General features: G+C 44.4%; 1 protein-coding gene across 1 annotated transcript in view; it reads left to right on the top strand.

Annotated features, from left to right (window-relative positions):
- Nucleotides 1-19,008, top strand: part of ABTB2 (ankyrin repeat and BTB domain containing 2) — a 211,476-nt gene that overhangs the window by 23,337 nt on the left and 169,131 nt on the right. The window lies entirely within an intron of this gene.

Here is a 19,008-nt window from a genome sequence, read left to right as displayed (position 1 = left end):
TTGGGTTGATCTATAAATACTGTCAGACTAAAGTTTTTAAAATACACTTATTTCTAAGTATTTATTTCAGCATTTCTGAATTTACAACATTGGCAAGTGATTTGGGATTTTAAAATTGCAAATGTTCATTATTCATATCATTGAATACATGTTGAGCACATTCACATTGTATAGGATGTGGTAATTAGCTTGTAACCAGGGTATTATCTGTTATTATTATTTCTCCCCTTTACTGGAAAAAGTCCTCAATTTTAAATACTTTCTTCCAAAAATAAATCACACATTTGGTTACGGAAAAAAAAACCGAAATATTAAGATGTGCTGAAGGAGTACATTACAGGCACAGTAAATACCATATAAGAGAGAAAGTGAGGGGATGGTAAACACAGATAATGGTTATGCCTCATGGGAAGAGGGAAAGGGAAGGATTAGGGGAGGGAGGGTCATATGGTTTAGATGCATGTAGATGGTTGCCAAGGCTCTAGCTTTTGTTTGGGAGTTGAGTTCACATTATAACTAATTAAAAATGGTCATGAACCAAGGATTATGATAAATCCAATTTGTGCACCTGAGGTTAAAAAATTAGTGGGTTCTCAATAGGTGGTAGCTATTTATTATCCCATGAACCACCTGAACCATGCCACAGGCCACCATTCATACCCTTTCTGATTGCCTCTCATTGATGCAAAATGCTCTGAGAAGTGAGTTTTTCTCCTCCAGCCACAGTGGCTTTCACATGGAGAACACAGAACAGTAGGGATATTTAAGTTGCCTGGATTCTTAGGTTGGGGCAGGTCTTAGGCATAAGCTCCTGTATGTGTCTAAAATAGTTGAACAAAGACAGGGTTGTTTTTGTCCTTGCTGTGCCAGATGTAAAGGCTTTCATTAGAGTCACCTTAGGAGTATTCATGCTAGCCAGGAGATTTTCCTTCCGAGAGAAGGAAACGTTTGGGTTGGATCTGATGGTGTTTGCCTTGGTGTGATTTTAGACCTTTCTGTCTCCATCGTCACCACTCAGCATCATGACTTTTGCCTATGGCTTTTTTTTTTTCACCTATGGCTCCCTTCCTTTAGTGGAAAGGGGAAGCACCGAGATGTTTGAGACACCTCAGTCGTGTGCTTGCAGATCCACATATCCTCGTGTGCTGCCCCTGTCTCCTGAATTTGACAAAGTAAGGAGACAAGAACATAGGTTTTGGAATTTTGGAGGCCTGGATTCAATTTGGGGATCTTCACTGTGTGATATGAGGTGGAGGCATTACCTGTTTTTCCTTTATCTTATTATTTATTATATTTTATTTTTTGAGACAGTCTCACTCTTGTCGCCCAGGCTGGAGTGCAGTGGCACAATCTTGGCTCACTGCAACCTCTGCCTCCCGGGTTCAAGCGATTTTCCTGCCTCAGCTACTCCCGAGTAGCTGGGATTACAGGTGAGCACCACGACACCCAGCTAATTTGTTTATTTTAAGTAGAGACAGGGTTTTGCCATGTTGGCCAGGCCGGTCTCCTAACTTCAAGTGATCTGCCCACCTTGGCCTCCCAAAGTGCTGAAATTACAGGCTCAAGCCACCATACCCAGCCTGTTTTTCCTTTATTTTATTTTTAGTTTTTGGGAATTTTGTTTGTTTTGTTTTGTTCTTGTTTGTTTTCTTTTGTTTCTCCTTTATTATAGATTGGGATGCCTAAAGTCCAGAGTCTTAAATGCACAGCTTGATGAATTTTTACCCAGACATGCACCTATGTAACTTACCCAGGTCAAGATCAAGATTTAAAACACTCCTGCCTAGGACACACCCTCATGGCCATTCCTTGTTAGTGTCCACCCCACGTAACTATTATTCTGACTCTTGCCACCTTCAATTGCTTTTGCCTGTTCTTGAACTTCTGGGGGTAGGTAAATTATTAAACCTTTCTGAGCCTCAGTTTGTTTTTTAAAGTGATAGTACTTGTGCTATAGGGTTGAATTAGGAGAATCAACTGAGACAACACATGTAAAATCATTCAAGAAATATTTGTAAAACCCTTAATGCTTAATAAGGTAAAGCTGTTTGTTTATGGATGGCCGTTGTTGACCTCAAAGTCTTTGCCTGTTTCTCACCCAGACAAAGCAGGCATTTCCCCAGTGCTCACAATAATTCATGTTCCTGTGCTCTCCATTTCCTTCCATGTCCTGTGACTCCCTGAATGCACTTCAGAGACTGTTCCATCAGTGGCTTTCAGGATTTTTTTTTTTTTTTTTTTTTTTAACTGAAACCAGTTCTTGCTTAATAAGGCAGAGGAAATGGGCAGGAAAGCAGAGTTCTGCTGCCTTTGCCTCTTTTTCAAAGAGAGTCTGTTTGCTCTATTAGCAAAATCAACAGAGGCATTGCCGGACAGCGGGCTAGGCTGGACCAACTCCCCTTGGCTGGGGGGTCCCTGGATGCTGGGTTTGCTGAGGGCCAGGAGTGGGTCACTGTGTGCTTTCAAAAGCAGCAGGAGGAGCCAGGTTTTCTAGCTCCTTCTCAAAAAACCCAACCAAAATATCTACCCCTGTGATTGGCTAAAATTATCCAATTATAACTTTATTCCCTTAGGTGGAGGGTGGATGGGTGCATAATAGCCTGAGTGTGAGTGTGGGGTTACATTTTGGAGGGAATAATTTTGCATGTAGGATTCCATTTGACCTTAGTCTGAATGATGAATAGTGTAGCCTTTCCTTAAGGTAGGTCTTCATAGAGGAGAAGGGAGAACTGTGCAGTGGGTAGGTGGCAGTCAAGATGCAGGAGGCTGGGACAGGTTAAAGGGTGAATGCTCCAAATGTGTGATGTGGTCTAGGGCTAGGTCTGCCTACAGCCACATCACGTGCACTTACAGATGCCTTCTTTATGTCAAGTGCTGCATCAGAATAGAGGTGAAAAGTTACAGTCCTGCCCTTCAGGAGCTCTGGGTCAGAGAGCAAGAATCAAACAGGCAGTTGTAATACAGGCTATTGCATACTATACTGAGAAGACCATGGCCACAAAATCAGATTGGGGGCATGGAGTTGTCACAGTCCCAGAGGTGGTCATTTGTGTTGAGATCTGAAAGATAAATAGAAGTTAGCCCTCAGGCTTGTAAAACCTGTGACTCATATCACCATATCCTTGGGACTCTTACCAGGAAATACATTTCCAAGGATAACTTCTGCTCACTCCATAAATGAGGTTTGGCTTTTACTGAACTACTTAACACTTTTGCTAGCGGCAAAGCTGGGTTTTTTAATGTTTCTTTTTCCTGCAGTCTTGCAACCCTTCTGCCCCATGCAATGTAATCTTGAATACGTGGATCTTCTGGCTCTGCAAAAGATTATCATTTCCTTCTGGGTGAGTGAAAGAGGCTGGATGGGAAGATTTATTTATCAACTGAAGACTTTATTCGTAAGAGTTTATGAGTAAGAGAGTAACCTCTTTACAGAGCCAGAAGAGAGAGATGTTTGTTATGGAAGAGATACCCACTTGGCATCCCTCATATGGCCAGTCATGGTGTATGGGGCCAGCATGCCAAATTGCTCCAGTTACCATGGGACCCAGACTTAGACCGGAAATCATGGTAGGATGGGAAGGAGTCCAAAATACACATGGCTGGTGTATAGGCTACAGTTAGAAAAGAGAATAAGAGAACAGTGTATCTATTTTCCTGAAGGAGTATTGTAACCTCAGATGGGGTTGTTTTTCCACAACTCCTTACTTCTTGCATTTTATGGTCCTGATTTTTCAAGCTTTAATTTTTTCCATGTTAAGCAATACTTACATGAGTTGAAGTGACCCTTTTATATGTTTGTGGTAAGCACTTTTTAGGCTTGTCGTGTATGCTTTTTAAAATACCTCCAAACTGAAAAGGAGCCAAAGTCCCTTCAATCAGGAGGACTTTATTCTTCAACACCTGGAAGGAATATCTTTTTGGTTTTACCACAGCTGTGTCTTTCCTGCAAGCAGCCCGTTTGAAACCCAGCACTCCCTCGTTTTATGGGATGTGCTGGTGGAACATAGGAGGGGGTCCACTGGAAGGCTGGATTTCTTGGAAATCTCTGCTGCCAAGCTCAGCAACTGAAATTTCTCATTCATAAAGAAGCACATTTGCATCCTGCCTATGAAGTTGTTAAATGAAATTGGAAAATCAGGAAGGGGATCTTACTCGTACTTTTGCAGATGTAGCTCTGGAAAAGTTCCGAAGGGATCTAACTGCATGCACACAGCTTGGGAACAGTTCCAGGCCTCCAGGGGAACATTTAACAGGTCATTATTGATAGCATTTTCCATGAACCACCTGAACATATTTCTTGGGAGTATTCTAAACTGTTGATGAAATGACAGTTATAGCATGGGGTTTGCACCCCTATGCCTCATTGACAACTATCTTTCTCTGCTGGATTGGGTATAATTTATCAATTGAATTTATTTCATAAGTTTACTGCCTTTACCCCACACTATGATGTTATCACCATAGCCAGTTTAGGAATGAGAGGTGATGACAATAATCCCTAATATAGGTACAGTTTCTGATGCTTTCTACAAAGAACTTTCACATTCTTTCTCATTTGATCTCAAAGCTATTATAGCTACCATTTATTGTGTCTTTCTGTATATTAGGCACCTTGCTAAACACTTTAGAAACTTTACCTTATTTAATTCTTAAAATAACCCTGTGAAACAATACTCTGATTTGTTCCCATTTTACAGAGGACAAAACTGAGGGTCAGAGAGATTGGGCCTCTTGACCCAAATCCTAATCTTGGATCTAGGGTAGACTAGGGATTTGAACCTAGATCTACCCAACTCAAAGCCCACATCTACCCAACTCAAAGCCCAAAATACCAGGCAGTGGTGGCTCCTATTCTCCCTGTGTTAGAGGCAGGGGGCTTTGTTTTTCCTATAGAAGAAAATGAAGTGCAGAAGGGTTTCCTTGGGGTTCCATGGCCAAAGAGTGATCCAGCAGGGACCGGAAGTCAGGAATCCTATGAGATCAGTGCTTTGTCATTACCCAAGACCTGTTTATCTAAGCAGTATTCCCCGAGTGAAGTCCCTGGCACTTCCCAGCCAGCAACCACTTGGTCAGAAATAGCCAGTCCTGGACTTATACTTGGGCACAGAGATGGGAAGGAGTTCTGGGAATCCAGTGCATCATTCTCATTTCCTAAGTAATTTATAGCTAAAAAACCACAAAGTTGCTTCTAAGTACACTTCAGTTTACCATTTCTGTGTCAGGACTCTTTGCAGGCTACAGACACAGTTCAACCATTTGAAGCAGAGGAAATTTACTGGCTTGTTTAAAAGTCCCAAAGTAGGGTTGGCTTCAGGTACACTTTGACTCAGAGGTTCACTGGTACCTTTGGGACCCTGTTTCTTTTGCTTACTCTTACTTCTGGATTCTGCTCCTGGGTGGGCTCCATTATCTGGCAGCCTTTCTCCTATGGTTGTAAAGTGGCTGCAGCAGCCTCAGCTTTGAAGCTGAGTAGGAAAGGGGACCAGTTGGCTTCTTCTGATAGCTCAGAGATTCTGGACTTCAGTCGTATTGTCTCTGATGGGCCTGGCCTAGGTCATGTGCCCCATCATTGAACCAGTCATTCTAGTCCATCACCACATGCTCCACCCCATGCTGAGAGGGAAGGTTGGGAGCCCTCATGGCCCTGAGAACCATAGGTGGGCTGTGGATAGAAGAGGAAGATTGGATGCTGTGGAGACAAGATGCTGGGTGATCTGGACAGGGGGGTGGAGTGGGAAGTGGGACAGGAGATGGATCTGGAAGGAAAAGTGGAATGGAAAAACCAGTCTTCTAGAGAAATATGTCTTCACATTAAGTAGGGCAAGGGTAACTTCTGTATTTGAAGAGTTTCAACAGACCATTAATGAGAGTATCTTTTGGTTGCTGCTGTTAGAACAATTATTTGTTATATTCACTGACTTCAGTGTTTATTTGTTCTAATGAAACCTTTCCTCTCTGAAAGAGAAGCACTTCCTTAGAGTGTGTCTTAAATATTCAGATTACAGGTTTGAAGGAGAGAACCATTTAGGTGCTGAATAGCTTGCAGGCTGGGTTTATTTCTGTCTTAATGGGATCTTAAATTGTGCCAGTTGAATTAAAATGTTAATTCTCTTCTAGTCTATCTCTGATCCAGTGCTACTTTTGACATACTTGAAGTTTTAGGTAGACTGTTTGGTCTAAACTGAGTGTTGACAATTATTATTGAAAAGTTCATCTTAAAGATTTTTGCTTTTAATAAGCTGCAGATGCAAATAGAAGGTGTGACCACATGAGAGGCCACGTGTTTTCAGGATTCTGGATGGCTAAGTGGCCAATTTGCTTTCCATTTCAGAACTAAACCAGACAAGGAGGGGTGTTACAAAATGTTCCTTTTGAAGTACCTACCGCTAACTAGATCCAGATAGTGTGAATGTTGAGAGCCAATAAGGGTTCCTTGAATGCCTGCCCTGTGGCCTGCATCTCTAGAGGCATCATGGAGAACAAAAAGGTGGTTTCTGCTCTGGAGGAATGAATGATCCTGTTGCAGTAATAACAGAAACTGTTTATTCAGCACTTACTAGCTCAGGTACAGCGCTAAGAATTTTGCATACGTTGTCTCATTTAATCCTCATCACACCAGTAGAAGGGCAGATACTATTCTCCTCAATTTTCAGAGGAAGCAGCAGAGGCTTGGAGAGGTTAAGCAGCCTGCCTCAAGTTCCCAAGCAAGTGAGCATCAAAGCCAACCTCACACCAGGCTCTCTCCAGCTGCAAAGCCTGAATCCCTCACTCTGATGCTGTGGATAGAGACTGTCATTGCAGGATTTCTCACAGTCAAAAAAGCAAGTACTCCCTTGATAACAGATTTCATCACTCTTGAAACTGGAAGCCTGGGAAGAAGGAAGATTGCCTGAATGCTGAGGCCAGTGTCTTTCCAGAAGGGGGGATACTGAGTGGGCCTCCTTCCAACCTGTCTGACCCACGTGGTCTCTCCATCTGTCTGACTTGGACTGCCAATCCAGCCTATCTGCAGTCTGGACAGCGGGACCAGTCCTAGCACAAACCAAATCTTTATTCTGGAGTTGGACAGAGTCAGAATTGCTTAGGGCTGATGAGGCCACCTTAATCTCAACATTTTCACACACTGTGCTAGATGACACATTTCAGAGTGCAGGCAGAATGAGGGTTGGAAATGTGAAACAGCCAGCGAGGAGCTGGGTCTGGGAGTGAGACAGCAGACAGAGTGCATTCTAACCATGTACGCGCGGCTGCCAGGGGCTTGTTTAAACCAGATTCTGCCAAGGTCATAGAAGCAGAAAACATAATCCAGAACTCTTTCTCCCAGGCAGGATAATTTGGTTTCTAAAGTTTTTTCTCTATAGTTTCTTTTGGGAGAAATGTATCTGGGAGAGGGGGAAGAGTGGAAATAAGGGAATTTTCTTTTAAATCCTTAGAGTCCCATGTATAGGACAATGCTATAGAGTTGACAGTTTACCCCCAAGGAAGGAGTATGTAATCCTGGGCTGAGGATGACTTTTTCCAACAAGGTGCCTGACTCCTGTCACTTTTGGGGTTGCTTTCCTTCAAAAGCTAATTGAGAGTGGAAAGGCAGTGGGGCGAGTGAAGATAACCAAATGTGCCTGAGGCCTGGGAGTGAGAGCCTGCTACTGGGCCCCTGCTACTGGGCCCTCAAGTGGCTAGGGGTGTGAATTCCTAGGGTGGGACACAGAGGATCATCTTCTTTGATGCTTTATATAAAAAGTAGGATTGCAGTGTCCCTCTTTATCCCTAGTAATCTTTGCTGTGAAGTCTACTTTATCTGATATTAGAGTCACTCCAGCTTTCTTTTGATACGTTTGCATAATGTGTTTTTCCATACATTTAATTTTAACTAGCCTCTATTGTATTCCAAGTGAGTTTCTCGTATACAGCAAATAGTCACATTTTGTTGTTTATCTATTCTCATAATCCATTATCTCCTAACTGGTATGTTTTCTATTATTTTATTTTATTTTTGAGATGGAGTCTTTCTCTGTCACCCAGGCTATAGTGTAGTGGTGCAATCTCGGCTCACTGCAACCTCCACCTCCTGGATTTAAGCGATTCTTCTGTCTCAGCCTCCCAGGTGGCTGGGATTACAGGAACCCACCACCATGCCCAAATACAAAATAATTTTTGCATTTTTAGTAGAGACAGGATTTCACCATGTTGCCCAGGCTGATCTTGAACTCCTGACCTCAAATGATCTGCCTGCCTCAGCCTCCCAAAGTTCTGGGATTATAGGCGTGAGACAACGCAACCAGCCCTAGCTGGTATGTTAAGAACATTTATATTTAGCCTAATTCTTTATATATTTGGATCTAGGTTCTATTATTTTATTATTTGTTTCTGTTTGTTCTGTTTTTTGCTCCTCTTTTTCCCCTTTCCTGCCTTTAGATTATTTAAACTTTTTTTTTTTTTTTGAGACAGGGTCTCACTCTGACGCCCAGGCTGGAGAATGCAATAGCGTGATCTCGGCTCACTGCAACCTCCGCCTCCCAGATTCAAGTGAATTTTTTTTTTTTTTTTTTTTTTTTTTTTGAGACGGAGTCTGGCTCTGTCGCCCAGGCTGGAGTGCAGTGGCGCGATCTCGGCTCACTGCAAGCTCCGCCTCCCAGGTTCCCGCCATTCTCCCGCCTCAGCCTCCGCGAGTAGCTGGGACTACAGGTGCCCGCCACCACGCCTGGCTTATTTTTTGTATTTTTAGTAGAGATGGGGTTTCACTGTGTTAGCCAGGATGGTCTCGATCTCCTGACCTCATGATCCGCCCATCTCGACCTCCCAAAGTGCTGGGATTACCGCGCCCGGCCGAAGTGATTCTTGTACATCAGCCTCCGAGGTAGCTGGGACTACGGCACGTGCCCCCACACCTAACTAATTTTGTATTAGTATTTTTAGTAGAGATGGGGGTCTCACCATGTTGGGCAAGCTGGTCTTGAACTCTTGGCCTCAAGTGATCCACTTGCCGTGGCTCCTCAAAGTGTTGGGATTACAAGTGTGAGCCACTGTACCTGGCCAGAACATTTTTTAGATTCTGTTTTAATGTATCTATTACGGGCTTTGACTATATCTCTGTAGTTTTTTTGGTGAGTGGTCTAAGGATTAAAAACTACAAACTTAAGTTTCCATTGTCAACTTAAAATCGGTATTTTCCTAGACGTTTAAGTGGAATGTATAGAAAGCTCACTACTATCCCTTTACCCTTTGTATAAAATCTAACATTGTAGGAGACTGTGCTAGCCTGTCAGAGTACAGAGAGAGGAGAAAGACCTGGAAGGAATTAAGAGTTGGTTTTACAACATTCTTTCATTCATTTAGTAAACATTTATCCAGCTTTTTTATTTGAGACTGTCTCGCTGTGTCACCCAGGCTGGAGTGCAGTAGTACAATCTCAGCTTACTGCAACCTCCACCTCCTGGATTCAAGTGACTCTCCTGCCTCAGCCTTCCAAGTAGCTGGGATTATGAGTGTGTGCCACCACACCTGGCTAATTTTTGCATTTTTAGTAGAGATGAGGTTTTGCTGTTTTGGCCAGGCTGGTCTCTAACTCCTGGCCACAAGTGATCTGCCTGCCTCAGCCTCCCAAAGTGCTGGGATTACAGGCGTGAGTCACTGCACCTGGCCTATCCAGCATTTGACCAGAATCCCCTCTCTCCTGGGCTGGATAATCTATAGATCAGTACAGTAGTGAGAGTAGTAATAGTAATAGCTGACTTCATTAAGCATTTACTATGTGCCATGCACTGTTCTTATAGGCAGTATATTGCCATTTCAACAATGCTATGATGTTGGTGCTATGATTATCTGCACCTTATAAGTGAGGAAACTAGGGAACAGAGAGCTTAACTTGCCTAAGGTCACATAGCCAGCAAATAGCAGAACTGTGGACCCACTGATTTTTAATCCTGCATTATCACAGGACCTCCACGGGGAAAGAACACATACTGGAAGGTACAGTACTGGCTCTGTCTTGGAGAGCACTTATTCTCCACCACATTCAGACCTTCCTCTGATAGTGGCCACTGATGGACCACTTAAGAGGCTCTTTTTTCCCAAACCAGTTATTTTTCCTATCCTCCTGTAAATATTCATAGGATATCTTCCTTGTGCCAGGGATTATGCACATAATACCAGAGCTCTGAGAACTTTGACTTTGAATCTGAAGTTAAAACTGGAAAGAGTCCAGGTATGGTGGCTCATACCTGTAATCCCAACACTTTGAGGGGGCCGAGGCAAGAGGATTGCTTGAAGCCAGGAGTTTGAGACCAGCCCAGGCTACATCAACAACAAAAAAAGGACAAACCAAAACAAGAACTGGAAAGCACTCTGTGACCGAATCAGTGGACTTTTCAGATGTGGACTTTGAGGTGGAGGGAGGTGATGCAGCCTGCCACGGGCACTCCAGTAGAGGCTGAGCCTGCCTGGACGTAGGCCCCTGACTCCTGCTTTGGTGTCTTTGTGCCTCTTTGTGCTCTCTTGGCAGAAGGGTAGGGGAAGCTCAAGAATAGCAGAGCTGGAAATTCTGATCTGTAACTGAACAGGGACAGCCAGCGGTCCTCACAGGGGAGCCCCTACTTGCATGCCAAACCTCAGAAGGCTTTGGCAGCTGGGCTGTGCTATTTAATAACCTCCTGGAGGCTGATCCAGTGGTCTGGCAGCATTACTGACCAATGCTGAGGTTTATTTGTAGGCTTGGGTTTTGCATTTCCTGAAGAGGCAGGAGCGGACCCTAGGAAGGACTGTTGGAAAGGTAGCTCAGTCTAACTGGCACCTGTTTTTAACAGCATGACTTATTGTGGGAATGACAAGTAGATATCACCTCATGGATCAACCCTGATCAGTCATCACTGTCTGGAGCACTGTGGTGAATTCAGGCTAGGAAGAAAGAATTCAGAAATCCATTAATGATGCCTATCATGGGCCCAGGAATAGGGGCTGGAAACTTGTCTGGCAGTTATTTACCACTAGTTTGAGGGTTAAAGTAAGCCTGGGATTTTAATTGTAGCACAATAATATCTGTCCTTATGGGACTGTTGTGCAGACTAAATAAGAATTTATGTAAAGTAGCTGGGCATGGTGGCTCATGACTAATCCTGGCACTTTGGGAGACTGAGGCAGGTGAATCACTTGAGGTCAGAAGTTTGAGACCAGCCTGGCCAACATGATAAAACCCCATCTCTATTAAAAATACAAAAATTAACCAGGTGTGGTGGTGGGCACCTGTAATCCCAGCTAATTGGGAGGCTGAGGCAGCATTGTTTGAACCCAGGAGGCAGAGGTTGCAGTGAACCAAGATCATACCATGGCACTCCAGCCTGGGCAACAGAGTGAGACTACATCTCAAAAAAAAAGAAAAAAAGGAATTTATGATGATGTAAAGTGCTCATTAGCTTGTAGTCATTTGTTTTGCTTTGTGTTGGTAAGGGCTGTTCAGAAGAAAGAAAGTTCAGTTTATTCATTCAAATATTTGAGTGCCCTCCATACACCTGGTACTAATTTGGCCCTGGAGAAAGATTGTGCATGCTATACTAGGTCACTCTTCTCGTGGAGATTGTTCTACGTGGAAGATACAGACAAGTTTATTGTAAATAAACAAGCAGGATGACTTCACATAGTGATAATGGTATTGAAGAACAACAAAAATTAGGCTAATATGAGAGAGGACTATGCAGGGGGAGGAAGCCCCTGTGACAGGGTGACATTTGAACAGAGGAGCCGATAGTGCAAAGATCTTGGAGAGGGAAGAACAAATGTGAAAGACTCCAGGAGAAACAGCCTTAAAGCATAGTGAGCTTACAGAAGGCCGGCCAGAGATACCATGCCCTAGTTGCTAAATGCTTTTAAAGCTTTTATTATAAAATTTTAAAACATTTAAAAGTATACAGGCTTGTGTAATAACCTGTGTATATCCATCACATAGATTGAGCTGTTAACTCCGTTTTGACGCTTGCTATCTGCGCCTCCCTTTTTTGGCTGTACTTGGTTAAAGCAAATCCCAGACATCATGACATTTTATCCCTAAATACTTCAGTATGTATCCTTTAAAAAATAAGCATTTGCGGCCAGGCGCAGTGACTCACGCCTGTAATTCCAGCACTTTGGGAGGCCGAGGCAGGCGGATCACTTGAGGTCAGGAGTTCGAGACCAGCCTGGCCAACATGGTGAAACCCTGTCTCTACTAAAAACACAAAAATTAGCCGGGTGTGGTGGCAGGCACTTGAAATCCCAGCTACTCAGGGAGCTAAGGTACAAGAATTGCTTGAACCCAGGAGGCAGAGGTTGCAGTGAGCTGACATCGTGCTACTGCAGTCCAGCCTGGGCGACAGAGTGAGACTCAGTCTCATGAATGAATGAATGAATGAATGAACAAATAAATAAGCAAGTAAGCATTTGTTCCCATCTAGGCAACATGGCGAAACCCCATCTCTACAAAAAAAAAAAAAATACAAAAATTGGCTGGGTGGGGTGGTACGCATCTCTGGTCCCAGCTACTGGGAGGGTGGGGGGCTGAAGTTGGAGGATCACTTGAGCCCAGGAGGCAGAGGTTGCTGTGAGCCAAGATTGCACCACTGCATTCCAGCCTGGGTGACAGAGAGAAAAAAGCGTTTCCTTACAACCTAATGTAGTTTCTTGCATTTAATTCTCACGATGTCATTGTCATGATTAATAATTTCTTCTTTTTCTTTCTTTTATTTATTTATTTATTTATTTAATTGAGATGGAGTCTCTCTCTCTGTGTCACCTAGGCTGGAGAGCAGTGGTGCAATCTCAGCTCACTGCAACTTCTGCCACCTGGGTTCAAGTGACTGTCCTGCCTCAGCCTTCCGAGTAGCTGGGATTACAGGTGCATGCCACCATGCCCAGCTAATTTTTGTATTTTCTTAGACACAGGGTTTCACTATGTTGGCCAGACTGGTCTCAAACTCCTGACCTCAAGTGATCCACCCTCCTCAACCTCCCAAAGCACAATTAATAATTTCTTAACACAACCTAGTACTTAGTCTATACTCAATTTTACCTGCTTGCCTCAAAAATATAAATTAGTTTGAATCAGATTCCAAACAAGGTCTGTGTGTTGCATCTGGTTATTATCCAGATCATGTGCTTTCATGATGAAAAAGGTATTTGACATCAGACCCATCTTATCTGGATGGGTTTTGCATGCCTTTCTGTCCAGATATGTAGCTTAGATTGTTAGAAGCCCTGAAGGGCTGTGAAACCCCTGTTGATACTGTCAGGTTATTTCCCAGAGGGATATTCAGAAATCCTCTGCCCTGCCTTCGTTGTTGCTAGCAAAACTGTGGCTCTTTCAGTGTCAGAAGCAATGGGTGTATAAGTTTGGGCTTTCTCTGCTGGCCCAGAGGTGAGTCCCGACTGTCCTGAATGCTGTCATGATTCTAGCCCCTTGAAAGTGATTGGTTTCAGAATAGGCATGTGACCCAGTTCAGGCCATCAAGGCCTGAGGGAAGGATGCTAGGTGGAGCTTCTCTGGAAGGGTTTCTTTTCCCTCGGTTTGGGGTCTTCTCTTAAGACTTTTGAATGGCGTATGCGAACATCATGTCTAGAGCGGCGGCAGGTGCCATCTCATGACTGCAGGGAAAATCAGGCAAAACCCAACATCTTGATGCAGGCCGAGGTGGGAGAAAGGACATAACTTGGGTCCTTGGTGACACTGTTGAGTCACAGAACCAACCAACCCTGAAACTACCCTACCCAAGTCTTCTTACAGGAGACAATCATGCCCTGGCTGTTTAAGCCACTTTTTATTGCTTTTTGTTGTTGGCTTTGCATCCGGGTGCATCCCAAAGATACATACACTCAATTCACAGGCATCTTTCTGGATAAAGCAATATTGTCTCTAATAGGTTTTCATTTTCTTTGAGATAGAAAAGAAGTAGTAACCTTTAAAATCTATCCTTACTCTCTTGCTTAAACCACTGTTTTTATTTTTTCCAATTGGTCGGTGAAATGTTTCTCCTTTTTCCTGTTGAACTTCAATTGAACATGGCACACTCTTATGAGTTGTCTAGAAACACTTAAGAAGCTTTGGCTTCTGTGGAATAAGAAATACGCAGCTGTTCATTCTCCCTTGCAATGACTTGACCCAAAGTAAAACATCCTTTTTTGTTTGCTTGTTTTTGAGATGGAGTTTTGCTCTTGTTGCCCAGGCTGGAGTGCAGTGGCGAGATTTCAGCTCACTGCAAACTCCACCTCCTGGACTCAAGCAATTCTCCTGCCTCAGCCTCCCGAGTAGCTGGGATTATAGGCGCCTGCTACCATGCCTAGCTAATTTTGTACTTTTAGTAGAGACAGGGTTTCTCCATGTTGGTCAGGCTGGTCTTGAACTCCTGACCTCAGGTGATCTGCCCACCTCGGCCTCCCAAAGTGCTGGGATTACAGGTGTGAGCCACCGTGCCTGGCCAGTAAAACACCTTTAAATGGCGCAAAGTAAAATTTGTGGAAGATTTTGGTACACAAGAAAGATAAAATGGTGTTGGGGAAGATTGGCAAGCTTGAATGTGCTGCTTGCTAACCAGACGTAAGGCATTCTCAGCAGTGAGCTGAGCTTGCCCAGGGGAGATAAAGTTAGTCTGGTATGTTCTAGAGAGTTCCACAGACCTCTAATGTGGACACACATTAGAGTCCTGCCTGTGGGGTAAGTCCTCAGTGAAGGTTAAGTGAGAGAATTCAAGAGGCAGCCAGCCCACCCTGGCACCTTGGGCTTCCAAGTTCTACTTTGCTTTGGAGAAGAGATTCTGCTGTGGTGAGGTATGTCCATCCAAGTGACTTTTGTCATAAATCTCTGTACACCTGTGGAGGTACTGAAATGGTCTACAGCTGAAATGGCCTTTTCAGCTCGGAGATCATCCAGGGATAAAGTTTTAATCATCAACCAGACTGCTTCAGCCACTGAGTACATTTTTAGGACCCTGCCTTCTGACTTTGATTCCCCAGGAAATACAAAGTATTCAAATGTTAGCCTAAGGGTAGCATCCTTAAGAAATAAAATCTGCTCTTTTCTCAAAAACCTGAGTGCCCTCCAAAGCCAGAACTAAAATTCTATTTGGGTCATCTGTGCACATATTTGGGGGAGATATAAATCATATGCAGCTCTGTTAGAGATCTCAGGGAGTGAGCTGTGTGTTAAGACTAAAATAAAATTAAGTAACGTGTGCTAAGGGATTAGTATATTCCAAGTACTGAACTAAATGCTTTATACTCACTAGCTCATTTTAATACACCTGCTCTCTAAAAAGTGGCCAGGCATGGTAGTCACGCCTGTAATCCCAGTGCTTTGGAAGGCTGAGGTTGGCGAATCACCTGAGGTCAGGAGTTCGAGGCCAGCCTGTCCAACATGGTTCGAGGCCAGCCTGGCCCCATCTCTATTAAAAATACAAAAATTAGCTGGGCATGGTGGTGCATGCCTGTAGTCCAACCTACTTAGGAGGCTGAGGCAGGAGAATCACTTGAACCCAAGAGGCAGAGGTTGCAGTGAGCAGAGATCATGCCACTGAACTCTAGCCTGGGTGACAGAGCAAGACTTCATATAAAATAAGATAAATATAAAATAGTTGTGGTATCTCATTTTCCAGGTGATAAGACAGAGACTGGGAGGGGTTACATAACTTACCACACATTGTGAAGAGTGACAGTGGGAAGCTCACGCTCAGGTCTGGCCGACTCCACAGCCCGCCTTGGTAATGACTTCGGAGGTGACAGACAGCACTGCATGTACTTGGTGTATGTTGGCTGTTCCCTTTTTGTCCCAAACCTGTCCTTGACTTGGAGCTATCCCACACCTAGGTTTCTCCTCCACTGCTGCCTAGATACTGGCCAGCGCAGGCATCAGCTGGTCCTGATGGGACCTGCCCCTTTATGATAGAGCCAAAAGAGACCCCGCTAAGCTTTGGGGTCTCTTCTAACTTTATCATAAAGGGGCAGGTCTCTGTGACCTTCTTCACCTGGCTGTATAGTGACCACCTGAAGTCGGTGGGGTTGTGAGGAAGAAGTCCTGAGCCAAGACTTCTTGTGTGTCACATCCAGGAAGCATTTTCTTTCATTTCATTGCCTTGCCCTGGGTCATCTGTTCTAGAGTTCGAGGTGGTGTCTACTCCAGTGCTGTCCCTGTTACTCTGTAGGGCTGACCACATGTTATCCCCCAGCTCCAGGGGCCTTGGCCATCATCCTTGCTAAGACAGTGCCAGTCTCTGGCTCTGGGATTTCAGGCTGGAAAGAAGTGCTTTTGACATTACAGCTGACTCAGGGTAACAACTGGGCAGTTCCTTTGAAAGGCGTGCAAGCTTCCTTCCTTAGCCCTGAGATGACACTTCTTGGTATTTCTCCATCAAAACATCTTGTTTCTCCAAACAGTGGGGTTTATAGATTACTGGACTAGTGGTTAAGCTGCCCAAGGATGACCTGAGAGCAGCATGCTGGGTCCTTATCACATTGTGGGTCACCTCCTGACTCAGAACATTGAGTTCTGACTCCCCAGCTGGCATTAAATGGAAAATAATCCCCTGGACTCTTGGACTCTGTAGTTACTGGCTGATTCACAGTCCTGTAAAACCACCTTCTTTCAACTGCCTAGAAATCTAAGTTGGAATTTTGATTATGACCTCATTGTATATTTAATAGCTGAGACTCAGGTCTATCCTGGCCCTGCCATGAGCCAACTGAGTGTCCTTAGACTGGTCCCTTGGTCCCTCAGACCCCATGCTGCCTCCTTGGGAAAGTGCTGGGGATGAATTTTCTAGATGATCTCTGGGTTGCCTTTAAAATAAGTCATTCCTTGGTATCATATCTTTTGCAGTAACATGGGTGGAGCTGCAGGCCATTATCCTAACTGAACTAACTCAAAAGCAGAAAATCATATATCACATGTTCTCACTCATAAATGGGAGCTAAACAATGGATATGCATGGACATAAAGATGGGAAAAATAGACACTGGGAACTACAAAAAGCGGAGCCAGGCACGGTGACTCATGCCTATAAATCCTAGCACTTTGGGAGTCTGAGGCGGATGGATCACCTGAGGTCAGGAGTTTGAGACCAGCCTAGCCAACGTGGTGAAACCTTGTCTCTACTAAAAATACAAAAAAATTAGCTGGGCATGGTGGGACATGCCTGAAGTCCTAGCTACTTGGGAGGCCGAGACAGGAGAATTACTTGAACCCAGGAGCTGGAGGTTGCAGTGAGCCAAGATTGTGCCACTGCACTCCACCCAGCCTGGGTAACAGAGCGAGACTGTGTCTCAAAAAAAAAAAGGTGAAAAAAAAAAAAAGGTGGGCGAGGGGTCATGGGGATGGCAGGAGTTGGGGTGAGGGTTGAAAAATTACCTATTAGGGGCCGGGCGTGGTGGCTCAAGCCTGTAATCCCAGCACTTTGGGAGGCCGAGACGGGCGGATCACGAGGTCAGGAGATCGAGACCATCCTGGCTAACACTGTGAAACCCCGTCTCTACTAAAAATACAAAAACTAGCCGGGCGAGGTGGCGGGTGCCTGTAGTCCCAGCTACTCGGGAGGCTGAGGCAGGAGAATGGCATGAACCCGGGAGGCGGAGCTTGCAGTGAGCTGAGATCCGGCCACTGCACTCCAGCCTGGGGGGCAAAGGCGGACTCCCTTTCAAAAAAAAAAAAAAAAATTACCTATTAGGTAAAGTGTTCAATATTTGAATGACAGGTATGCTAGAAGCCCAATCCCCACCATTATGTGTGTAATACCCATGTAACGAACATGCACATGTATCCCCAAATCTGAAATAAATTTCTTTTAAAAGCCATTCTTTTTTTTTATTATTATTTTTATGTGAGACAGGGTTTTGCTCTGTCGACTGGGCTGGAATGTGGCAACAACATCTTGGTGCACTGCAACCCCCGCCTCCCAGGCTCAAGTGATCCTCCCACCTTATCCTCTCAAGTAGCTAGGACTACAGGCACCTAATTTTTGTATTTTTTGTACAGATGGAGTCTTGTCATGTGACCCAGGCTGGTCTTGAACTCCTGTACTCAAGCGATCCTCCTGCCTCAGCCTTCCAGACTGCTGGGATTATAGGTGTAAGCCACCATGCCTGGCCCATTGCTAATTTCATTGACCAAGGGTTTCTCTTACTATTGTTGCACTCCCATTGCCAATGCCCCCTTATTGAGCAGTCTGTGGGCCGAGCATAATCAAGAGAAAAATACAAGATGTGAGAGAGGTGACAAACCCCAGCTCCCTTGCTCAGGAAGATTAGAGTCTCCAGGGTAGAAAGCCTGTAAACAGTATACTAATGATTGTGATGAGGATCTGAACAGAGGGCAGTGGAATCAGAGGGCAAGATTGCCTAAGCCAGGCTCATCAGGCACATCTAGAATATAAACAGATGGCAAAGATAACATGTTTAACTTGCCCAAGAGAGGTCATGTCTTTATTAAACATCCAAAAACCTATGGCGTGAAGTACCAGGGGTTCTCGCGTGTGTCTCTGGTTGGAATTGTTCTAGTTCTGTTGGTTTTGTAGTCAGTTACCGATGAGCGGAGCAGAATCAAACAGGCTTTGTGCCTCTCCCGCCCCGAGTACCTCAGGCACAGTAGTTTTGAAGCAGACACTGCTGGGGCCAGGGTGTTTTGTCCAGATCTTTCTGTTCTTTCCCATGTGCCTCCCCGGGCTTCCCCAGTGAGGTCATTAGTGTGTCCAGGGTAAGAACTGTATCACAAGCTTCCCACATATCTTCCATGCTACCACTGTCTCGGGCACACACAGGTCCTTTGTATACCCTTAATGTAGTCAATTAGGACAGGCCCAGCCAAGCTTTATTTATTCTTGGAAACTCTGTGTGTGCAGTTGTTATTGTTGCGGTTTTTATCACATTCAAGTACACACTGTATTTTTTTTTTAAAAACCATATTCTGGGGCTCATAGATTATCTTAATGCTGGGCTTCAGCAGCACCAGTGGCAACAGTAACTTGGCCTTGCTATTTCCACTGCTCAGCCTGGTAGTTGATG

This window comes from Rhinopithecus bieti, unplaced genomic scaffold, assembly GCF_001698545.2.
Source record: "Rhinopithecus bieti isolate Rb0 unplaced genomic scaffold, ASM169854v2 scaffold_32083, whole genome shotgun sequence".
NCBI lineage: Eukaryota > Metazoa > Chordata > Mammalia > Primates > Cercopithecidae > Rhinopithecus > Rhinopithecus bieti.
The sequence above is the reverse complement of the archived record's forward strand: the minus strand, read 5'-3'. Positions and strand labels throughout refer to the sequence as shown.